Source organism: Physeter macrocephalus, chromosome 7, assembly GCF_002837175.3.
Source record: "Physeter macrocephalus isolate SW-GA chromosome 7, ASM283717v5, whole genome shotgun sequence".
NCBI lineage: Eukaryota > Metazoa > Chordata > Mammalia > Artiodactyla > Physeteridae > Physeter > Physeter macrocephalus.
The window spans coordinates 151,768,918-151,779,175 of record NC_041220.1 but is presented as its reverse complement, the minus strand read 5'-3'; the positions used below and the strand labels follow the sequence as shown (position 1 = coordinate 151,779,175).

Genomic DNA, 10,258 nt, shown 5'->3' with positions numbered 1-10,258 from the left:
TAGGTAGGTTAATTCTCGGCACTGAGAAATCAGTAAACATGCTACACGTCAGCATTATAAATATTACTTCTGCACCAATTTTTTTTATCATATGGTATTTTTTTGTAGAATGTATCTTACATTCTTAGGTTCATAACTCTCTTCCTTTTCTTCTTAATTTCTGTGTATTTATTGTATTTAAAAACTCTCCCATGTTTCCTGATCATATACAAAAGGATACAGGATATTTTTTCTTTCCATAAACTACAGTTCTCGCTCCTGAGACCCCGGCCTTCTGCTCCAAACACAGCTGCTTGTCACCGACATTAACAGGCATCACTCTTCTGTGTTTAAGTTTCTTAGATTACAAAGCTTCTCTTCTCCTGATTTAGTCATTTTATTGAAGCCCATACTCGGAAAGGATTAATGGAAGGCGGTATCTATCATTACATAACAACATAACAAATAACCCCCAAGTTTGAGCAGCTTAAACAACAATCATTTATCTCACACAGTGTCTGAAGGTCAAAATGTGGAGGTCACCCAGCTGGGTGGTTTTTGCTCAGGGTCTCTAAGGAAACTGCATTTAAGCCATTGGCCAGGGCTGCAGTCACCTGGAGGCTTGACTCTGCCGGAGGATCCGCGTCTAAGATGGCAAGCAACAGGAGACCTCGGTTCCTTGCTGGCTGCAGGCAGAATTTGGTAGTTCCTCACCACAGGGGGACCCTCCCCAGGGCAGCCTCTTCACGGGGCAGCTGGCCTCCCCCAAAGCAAGTGACCCAACAGACTCAAAAAGACCAAGATGAAATATGCAATGCTTCTATATAACCTAGATTCAGAACTCACACACCATCACTTCTGCTTTGTTGGATTATGAAGCAAGTCACTGAGCCCAGCCCAGGGGAGGGGATCAGGCTCCACCTTTTGAATGGAAGTATCAGTGAATCGGGGCACACAATTCTAAAGCCAACTTATGATTCTCAAACCGACCCCCCTAAAACTGAGCTCCTCTGCTGAGTATATGATTAACCTCTCTATCCAAAACTGTATTCCCTGTCTTGACCAATGACTGCTCCCCTCAAGACCAAGGGGAGGAACATCAAAGAAAAGAGGAGACTGAAACCAAGCAGGGTCCTGAGGGGCCCTCCCGGGTACAAAAGCCTATCCATGTCCCCATTTCTTGTTTGCAGGAAAAAGGCTCCCACCTCCTAAACCTTCCCTGAGTTCCAAAGGGCAGATAACTAATTAGGGAAGGGAGGGAAGGCAGAAACGAGGGAGGAGCCGTCAAGAAACAACAGTGCAGCAATAAAGCAGGGTCCTGGTTCCTCCTCAGAGGACACACATAACAATAGATCTCTGAGTCCTTCCACGGGAAAAAAGGCCCCCACCCAGGTGAAGGATGGTAACTTCAGGCTGAGCACAAGCACGTGGACCCCAGACTCACCGGAACCAGAAGGCTGATGACTTGAGATTCTCAGAACACCACCCAGTTACCTCCCCACCTGCCCATCAGAGGAAGGTTTCACACCCTGCAGCCCTCCCCCCAAATGTGGCCTATAAAAACTCTTCCCCCAAAACTATCAGGGAGTTCAGGCCTTGTGAGCCCAAGCCACCCATTCTCCTTGCCTGGCCCTGCAACAATCCTGTCTCTGCTCCCAACTCCCTAGCCACCCATTCTCCTTGCTTGGCCCTGCAACAATCCTCTCTCTGCTCCCAACTCTGACACGTGTGTTTGTCTGGCCTTACTGCGCATCAGGCACGCGAACTTGGGCTCAACAGCAATTCATTACTCCGTCCTACTGCTTCAGTGGGTACCATATTATAGTTTGAATATCATTTTCGTTCAGAACAGTGCAGGTATTGTGCCATCGTGTTTTGCGAGCAAGTCTTGCGTATGAAAAGTTTGGCTTTGATTCTGTTGTAAGTTTTCTGAGTTGTTTTGCTTTGCTTTGAGTCCTGTCTGGATTTAAAAATACACATGCCATCGATTCTGGTAGTGATGTGCTACGAACTCTTCACTGGCAATGAACTTGCAGATACTGAATGCCGCTTACGAGGGGAGAAACACAGCGTTAGGTTCCTGAGAGCCCCTGGTCACAACATTTCATCAACTGATCAATACATGTGTGACCTTGTTTATTCTGTGTTTCTTTGGAAAGACAACTTATTTACCATATACTGTTGATTCCTTAACACTGGACTCATAGCAGTGTAAGTCATGCCTGAACGAAGTCTATGGAGCACATGCATTTTCTCCATAAGGCGTACCACGGGCTTCCTGGGCTTAGGGACATCAGATAGCACTATAGCACTACACATGGGGCCGCTGTAAACAGGAGAATCGCTGAAACAAACCACAAGGATGCCAAAACCGGGCACTAAGTAGACCACAAGTGCAGGCTCATGTTTACAGTGTGGGAGCTGAAACAAGAAGACATAGTGCGTCTTGCCTGACCCAGCTGGGCAAGCGTGTGTCTGGTGACACAAATCTTTCACCACCGTGTGCACGTCCACCAATGCCTCTGAAACAAGTGCGAGCACTGATTTTGGGGTTACGTGTAAATTTTTGTGCAGACACAAAATTTTGAATCAGATTAAGGGTACGTTTTCTTTCTTCTTGGTGCTCGGCAATTTCACGGTGAGGCATATGGTGGGTCTATTTTTATTCACCATGCTTAGCTTTCAGTGGGGTTTCAGGATGCAGGCATATCTTTTCTGTGCACCGTTTCTTTGACCTTTCCACCTCTCTGTTTGCTCTGATCATCCTTTTGGAAACGTATACTAGTCACGAGTTAGAAAGGTAAACGGGAGTAGTGGCAGCAAGAAGAGAAAAATGTTTGTGAAAGATTCCAAGGAATGAGGAAATAGTTAAAACACTAATGAGAAGGGGATGATAATGAGATTTCAATGGAAGGAATGGGTAATCATATTAACGATTAAAGAAAACTTTTATCGCTTCCATGTGCCAAGCAAGGAACCGACCGCACTGTATGAAGGCATTAACTGAGTTCTCCTTTACAGCCCCAATCCGCAGACGAGGAAAATCGGGCGGAGAGAAGGCGAGGAATTTTCCCAGCGCCCCACACCAGCCAGCGGCACGGCTGCACTGGAAGCCAGGTCTGTCTAACTCCACTGGACACGCACTAAACTCCCTCCTTCTAGATTGCGTAGGGGAGCAAAACTGGCCACCCCCAAAGCTTTGCCTCTTTGGCATGAGGATTATTTCTAGCTGAGAGCAATCAAGGCCCGAAAGACTAAAAAAGCATGTGTGACCTTCCCCTAACTGCCTGAGGAATGTCGACAGAGGACCTGCCCCAGGAAGGGAGCCGTCACCCTAGATAACGATACTGTGAACTGGGCGTGTAGGTGGGGAGGAACCCAGCGAATTCTGCCTGTTACAATCCCTCTCTGTGTCCCCCTGTCTCTGCAGGCCCAGCAAACACTTGCTTACAAACACTTGCTTCTCCGTCTCCATGGGAACTGCCTTCCTCCCCTCTGAGGTCCCAAACCGCTACCCCAGCAGGCTCTTTTGTCTTAACTGAAGACGGTATTTAAGCAGAGCGGTTCTGCCATTTTGGCGAGTGACTGAGTTTTCCTGGGTCTCTCCCATGTATACATGGTATTAAATTTTGATTTTTCTCCTGTTGATCTGTCTCGGGTCAATTTAATTACTACACCAGACAGAAGAGCCTGGAAGGACAGAGGAAAATGTCTTTGCTCCCGACAGAAGACACAGGTCCTTCACTCCCATTCCCCACACAGGTGCTGCACAAACACTGTGGTTTGATTCCCACCTCAGAGAGCTCCTGCAGGCATGTATTACGAATACTCTCAGAGTATTCCCTTGAGGGACTCAGCAAAACGTACTCAATAACTCACCCTTTTTTGTGTCTCACTTTTCCGTTCACCTACCAGGCTTTAGACAGCACGTCAGCACTACATTTGGGGGTCATTCGAAACAGCAAAACCACTCAAATAAGGCACAAAGTTCCATAACATGTCACTAACTAGACAGCACAAAGGACACTATTTACAGTGTGAAAGCTGGAACAAGAAGGCAGAGCATCACCTGCCCAACCTAAGCTGGGAAAGCAAGCGTCAGGGACTCAAATTTTTTACCACAAATTTGAGGTTACCTCTGCAGAAAGTTACTTGTACTACAATCCTTGTTTGGGGTTCTGCTGGTTGAGAAAACCCAAACGAGATCAGTGCTACTCTCAGGATTCCAAACTAGATAAATGGAGACAATAATTCGATGAGGGCTGGACTAAGACTAGCTCGTCCATGGCTGTGTCCTTTCTGCCTGGTCCAAAATCTGGGTGGGTGTAGGTCTCAAGAATCACTATTTTTTATTAAAGTATACGTTACTTAAATATGACATTAGGGCTTCCCTGGTGGCGCAGTGGTTGCGCGTCCGCCTGCCGATGCAGGGGAACCGGGTTCGCGCCCCGGTCTGGGAGGATCCCACATGCCGCGGAGCGGCTGGGCCTGTGAGCCATGGCCGCTGAGCCTGCGCGTCCGGAGCCTGTGCCCCGCAACGGGAGAGCAGAGGGAGGCCCGCATACCACAAAAAAAAAAAAAAAAAAAAAAAAAAAATGACATTAGTTTCAGGAGTACAACATGGCGATTTGATAGTTTTATAGATTATATTCCACATTAAGTTATAATAAAATATTGGCTATATTCCCTGTGCTGTACATTACATCCTTGTAACTTGTTTATTTTATACCTAGCAGTTTGGACCTTTTAATCCCCTTCACCCATCTTGTCCCTCCCCACGTGATAACCACTAATTTGTTCTCTGTATCTGTGAGTCCGTTCCTGTTGTTATACTTGTTCCTTTGTTTTATGTTTTAGATTCCACATATAAGTAAAAACATATAATATTTGTCTTTCTCTGTCTTACTTATTTCACTAAGCATAATACCCTCAAGAATTATTTTTCAATCAATCATTTGCAAAAGGTGCAAATGACTGATAGTCTGTTTCTCTGCCTATCCATACCTTTCTTTCGTGAATGTGAAACTACATCAGCTCAAAATTTAATGTGAGAGGTCAAACAGAGCATGCAGTGTACAGAAGCCCACTGACCATCTGGTTGACTTTTTAAACACAGCAGAAACTATGATTTGAACACCAAAGTACCTCTGACTGACAATACTGAGGCTCTGATGAGAGGGACAAGCATTGGTGGATTCTAAGGAGTCAGGATCAAGAAAAGTGAAGTCACTTTTTTCATACGAGAGGCCAGAATTTATGGAAAGATTGGTGATGGCATCACAAGTATATTTCCTACCAAAAGAAACAAGTGTGTGAGCAGAAGACTGGAATAAAGTAATCTCGCCAGAGTCTACTGTACTTGCTCAGGGCGCATCCATTCTTTCCAGGCCCCGTGGGTTTCTGCTGTCCCACCGTTTTCACTTCCTTCCCCCCTGACTACTCCTTCTCTGTGGGGATGTGCAGTCTTCTCCCCGTCACCAGCCTTTAAAAGTGGATGTCCCCACTGCTCTCCTGTTCTCGCCATCCTACCCAATTCGTGGGTAAGCCCACAGATGTGTCTAACTCCTTCTTATACATGACTGACTTCTAAATTTTTGTGACTTTATCCTGATTTCTAGATCCATATTTCAAGTTATCCACAAGGCATCTCTACCTGAACCCCCAACAGAGGTCTCACGTTCATTAAATCCTACCCCTGGCTGATTCCTTCACTTCTACCCGCTTCCCCTCATGTGCCGTCCTTCCTGTGTTCCCTGCTCGGGCCAAGCTGAGGAAAGGTCACAATACCTTAGTCTCGGGACAATCTCTGGCCTAAACCAGGGACCTGCAAGCGTTTCTAGTGGCTGTCGTGTTCATGACATAGTGCCGCCGTCCACCAGGGATACGCTGTAATAATCACAGTGGATGCCTGAAACCATGGATAGTACCAAACCCTATAGCTACACACCTGTACATACACACCGATGATAAAGTTTAATTTATAAATTAGGCACAGAGATGAACAATAACTGATAATAAAATAGAACAATTACCACAATATATTGCAATAAAAGTTATGTGAGTGAGGTCTCGCCCTCTCAGAATATCTTACTGTACGAATTGAATGCCTTTTCCAGCCTAACCAAGCACTTATCGTGCACAGGGGCCATCACTTTTGTAGTCTGAGGGACAAGGGCAAAACGAGCACAGATTTCTTTTTCCTTCTTCACAGCTTCACAGACAGAAGATTACTTCTTGCTGTTGATCTCAGCAAGCTCAGCATATTGTTTTCTTCATTGAGAACACTCACCGTTTTGCTGAAAGGAAGCACTTCATGGACGCTCTCTGGCATATGTGAATTGCCTGCCTCACTACTCTTGTGCTGTGGGGCCGCCGTAAGGTAAAATAAGGGTTACCGGAACACGAGCACTCCCATGACACTCAACCTGATAGCTGAGGCACCTACGAGGTCACGAACGGGGATTCGCTGACGACGGGATGACCCCCGGCGGGGACACAGCGGGAGAAGGAGCAGGGCGCCGAGACATCTCCCCACGCTGCTCAGGGCGGCGTGCAATTTGAAACTCATGGCTTCTTTATTTCTGGGCTTTCCCGATTAACATCTGTCGACCTTGGATGACGGCAGGTAACTGAAACCTTGGCAAGAGAAAGCAGGGATAAGAGGACCACACCAAATCCTACCGAATCACGGTACACACCAAATCCTACCGGTCAGCACCCTAGTGAGCCAGACCTTCCGAACGTGTGCCTCTGTGGGGATGGTCACAGGCTGCACCGGACGAGCCTCTCCATTCCTCTGTCCCCACACGTGCACAGCACTTGTGGTCGTCTCTTTTCTGCCCCCCCGGGCTACCTAGGCCTTCCATCTCTTCCCCTAGTCCATCCACTGTACTGTTAACAGAACAGCCGCTCGAGTATGCGAAAATGGCTGTGCTAGTCTCTGGCTGACAATTCCTCCTCAGAGGTTGCCTATGTCGGTAAGCACGAAGTCCACATGGATTTTCATGGTGTAGCATATCTTTCATGAACTGGCCCGCTGAAGTCCTCCTCCTGCTTGCTGTGCGCCTGCCCACGTGTTTCGTGCCGTGGGCATACTTAGTTATCTCAAAGTCTCCGGTCCTAGACCCGTTCCCATGGACACTGCAGATATGTCTCCCGCCATCTTCAGACGCATTTCCCGGGCCAACTCTTTCTACTTAAGGCTTAGCTTAAAACTCTCTCTCATGGACCTAGAGATGATCATACTAAGTGAAGTAAGTCAGACAGAGAAAGACAAATACCATATGACATCACTTATATGTGGAATCTAATTTTAAAAAAAGATACAAATGAACTTATTTACAAAACAGAAGCAGACTTATAGATATTGAAAACAAACTGACGATTACCACAGGGGAAACGTGGGGTGCGGGGAGAAATCAGGAGCTGGGATGAACACACAGTACTATATATAAGACAGATGACCGATGCGGACCTACTGTGTAGCACAGGGAACTCTGCCCGATATTCTGTGATAATCTATAGGAGAAAAGAATCTAAAAAAGAAGGAATATACGTATATGTATATAACTAAATCACTTTGCTGTACACCTGAAGCTCACACAACACTGTAACTCAATTATGTTCCAATAAAATTAAAAACAACAAAAAACACAGCTGTACGTGAATTTCTCTGTGACTGTATATCCTCATATGTTTTCTCTTCATCTTAAATATACCCGCACTGAGTACTTATCATTTTGGTTTTATTTGTTTTTATAGGAATCATCCCACTAAAGACTACATTATCTGGGGACTTCCCTAGTGGTCCAGTGGTTAAGACTCTGAGCTTCCACTGCAGGGGGCATGGTTTTGATCCCTGGTCGGGGAACTAAGATCCTGCATGCCGTGTGGCATGGCCAGATAAATAAAAATAGATGCAAAAAAAAAAAAATCCATAATGAACAAAAAAATCAAAATTAAAAAAAAAAGACTACATTATCTGGAGAGAGGACCTTTCATCTTTCATCTTAGTTTTTGTTGAGTGTGCCAAGAACACTCTATTTTCTATTTTCTCAGAGGAAAATAAAAAAAGGGATGTTGACATTTTTCTCTCACCTTGAACTAATGTCTGACCTGAAATACCAAAAGAAGAGTCTGTCTTACTGGTAATGAAAGTATCTTCAGTCCCTCAAGTTACTTTTGTTGATTAAATCTAGCACTCTCCATCCACACTTCCTCTTCAACCTCAGATCAAAACACTCAGTGCAATGAACAAGTTGTTTGGAAGATTTACTGTGGCTTCTGCAGGCCCCCAGTTAGTTTCCAGACATTAAATTGGGGGAACTCCTGTTTAATTTACATCTAGACTTAGTACAGGAGTCACTGTGGTAAAGCAATCATTTTTGAAGACCCAGGAGTTCAAACGGAGCTGGTTTTCCAAAACATCATTAATGATGAGACACGGCTACAGCATTTCCTGAGAGTTCCACACAAAAAGGATTTAGAGCAGTTCAAATAGACTCATTGCTTCTGAGCTTCTGTTAGGAAAGAAAAGCACAGACAAGAATTCTTCACTCCCTTTACCAAATCTTTTCTGGTGATGAGGTCACAGGCTCCTGAAGATGCTCAACTCACCATCACAGAACAGAGAGCCCCGGAAGTCAGGGCTGGTTGAAAACGAGAAGCCTGAGGGTCTACCTGAAGGATGTACTTATCACCAAACTGGGATTCTGACAAAGTTCACTTTTGCTTCATTTGTTTTCCCCCATACAGTGGAAGGAGAGGAGCCTCATTACACATAACAAATGCATCAACAAATGTAGTTGCAATGACTTCAACGTGTAAGGATGATAAAGCCTGGACACAGAACTTGGTTTCCGAGCCTGGAATTTCTGATGAGAAGTTCCTCTCAACACTTGCCAACACATATTCATTTTTTGTAACTCTCAGTTTTATAAGGAAAATTGCTTCTCTGTGCCCTTTCCGGCCCAGACTAACAGCAAAGGAATCGTGAGAGCATCAGCACAGAAGAAAGAGTACAGTTAATCATGTACAAAGGAACTATCCAGCCCTGAGAAGCACTGGGCTGTCTGGCTGGGGTGAAGAGTACACACGGTCGGCAATATTCCATATAACAATGATTTGGGTCACCAAAACAAGTCTATTTTAACTGTTTAAGTCTATCAACAGGGAAAGATTTTTGTCTCTTTACTTTTATTTTAATGACCTTTTTGGGAAAATATCTTAACGGATACTTTAAAACACAGCCCGTTCTCCCCTTTTGAGTCTCTGGTGGGGAAGAATGGGTGAATTATATTCCACACTGGTCAGATCACGGGGCATCATCACGAGGTAAAGATCCTCTGCCCTTTATCATGTGTTTCTTTTCATCACTGTTCCTCACCCCAGTGTTGGAAACTATGTAATATGTTTCACAGGAGTTATTTGCTCATCTGTTTTTATGAAGTGTGTAGCATTTTATGTGGGTTTCATGTTTATGTAAATCATATTGCTATAGATCCCATTATGTGTCCGGATTTTCACCCCAAACTGTGCTTTTAACTTCTATCCAACTTTTTCCCTTCATTTGCTCACTGAAAGAGTGGTAGCTTCTTCCTGAAGTCACAACCACAAGGTTACCTTGAAGTTTCTGTATTCCCTTTTCGTTCTGCCATGAACTCTACAACCACAAGGAATTAGATTCCCCCAACAAACTGAGGGAACTTAGAAGTGGATCCTTCCCTCGTCACGCTTCCAGATGACAACACACCCCACTGGATACCTTGACCATGTGAGACCCAAGCAGAGGACCCAGCCAAGTCGCACCCAGACTCTTGACCCATAGAAACTGGGACCATGTTTGAAGCTGTTCAGTGTGTGGTAATTTGTTACACAGCCACAGCTAACTGATACAATTTCCCATAGTGACTTCAGTCTCCTCAGAATCAACTCTCTGATCCAAAGACAACCTGGTGGGACAGAAGCACAGAAGCTCTTTGCTTCCCTTGGTCTTCACTGCTCCCTGATACACCAAGGTCTATGACCCAGGCACCTAATTCTCTTGACTATGATATCAAGTTTACAGCTCTGGGTTCACAAGGTTCAACTATTTTGATTCAAATCAGTGACTCTGAGCAACTGACTGGCAATGTTTGTACAACAATTATGAGAGCACCCATCCCATATTTATACAGAGAAGTTTAATGAGATCATTCGTGGACCTCTTCAAAGCACCACTCAGCACTTAACAAGCACTCACCAATTAGTCACCATTAGGGTCACTGCAGTCTAACTAAAT

General features: G+C 45.0%; 1 long non-coding RNA gene across 3 annotated transcripts in view; it reads right to left on the bottom strand.

Moving 5' to 3' along the window:
- Positions 1 to 10,258, bottom strand: part of LOC114486644 (uncharacterized) — a 369,699-nt gene that overhangs the window by 51,942 nt on the left and 307,499 nt on the right. The gene's annotated exons all lie outside the window — the stretch shown is intronic.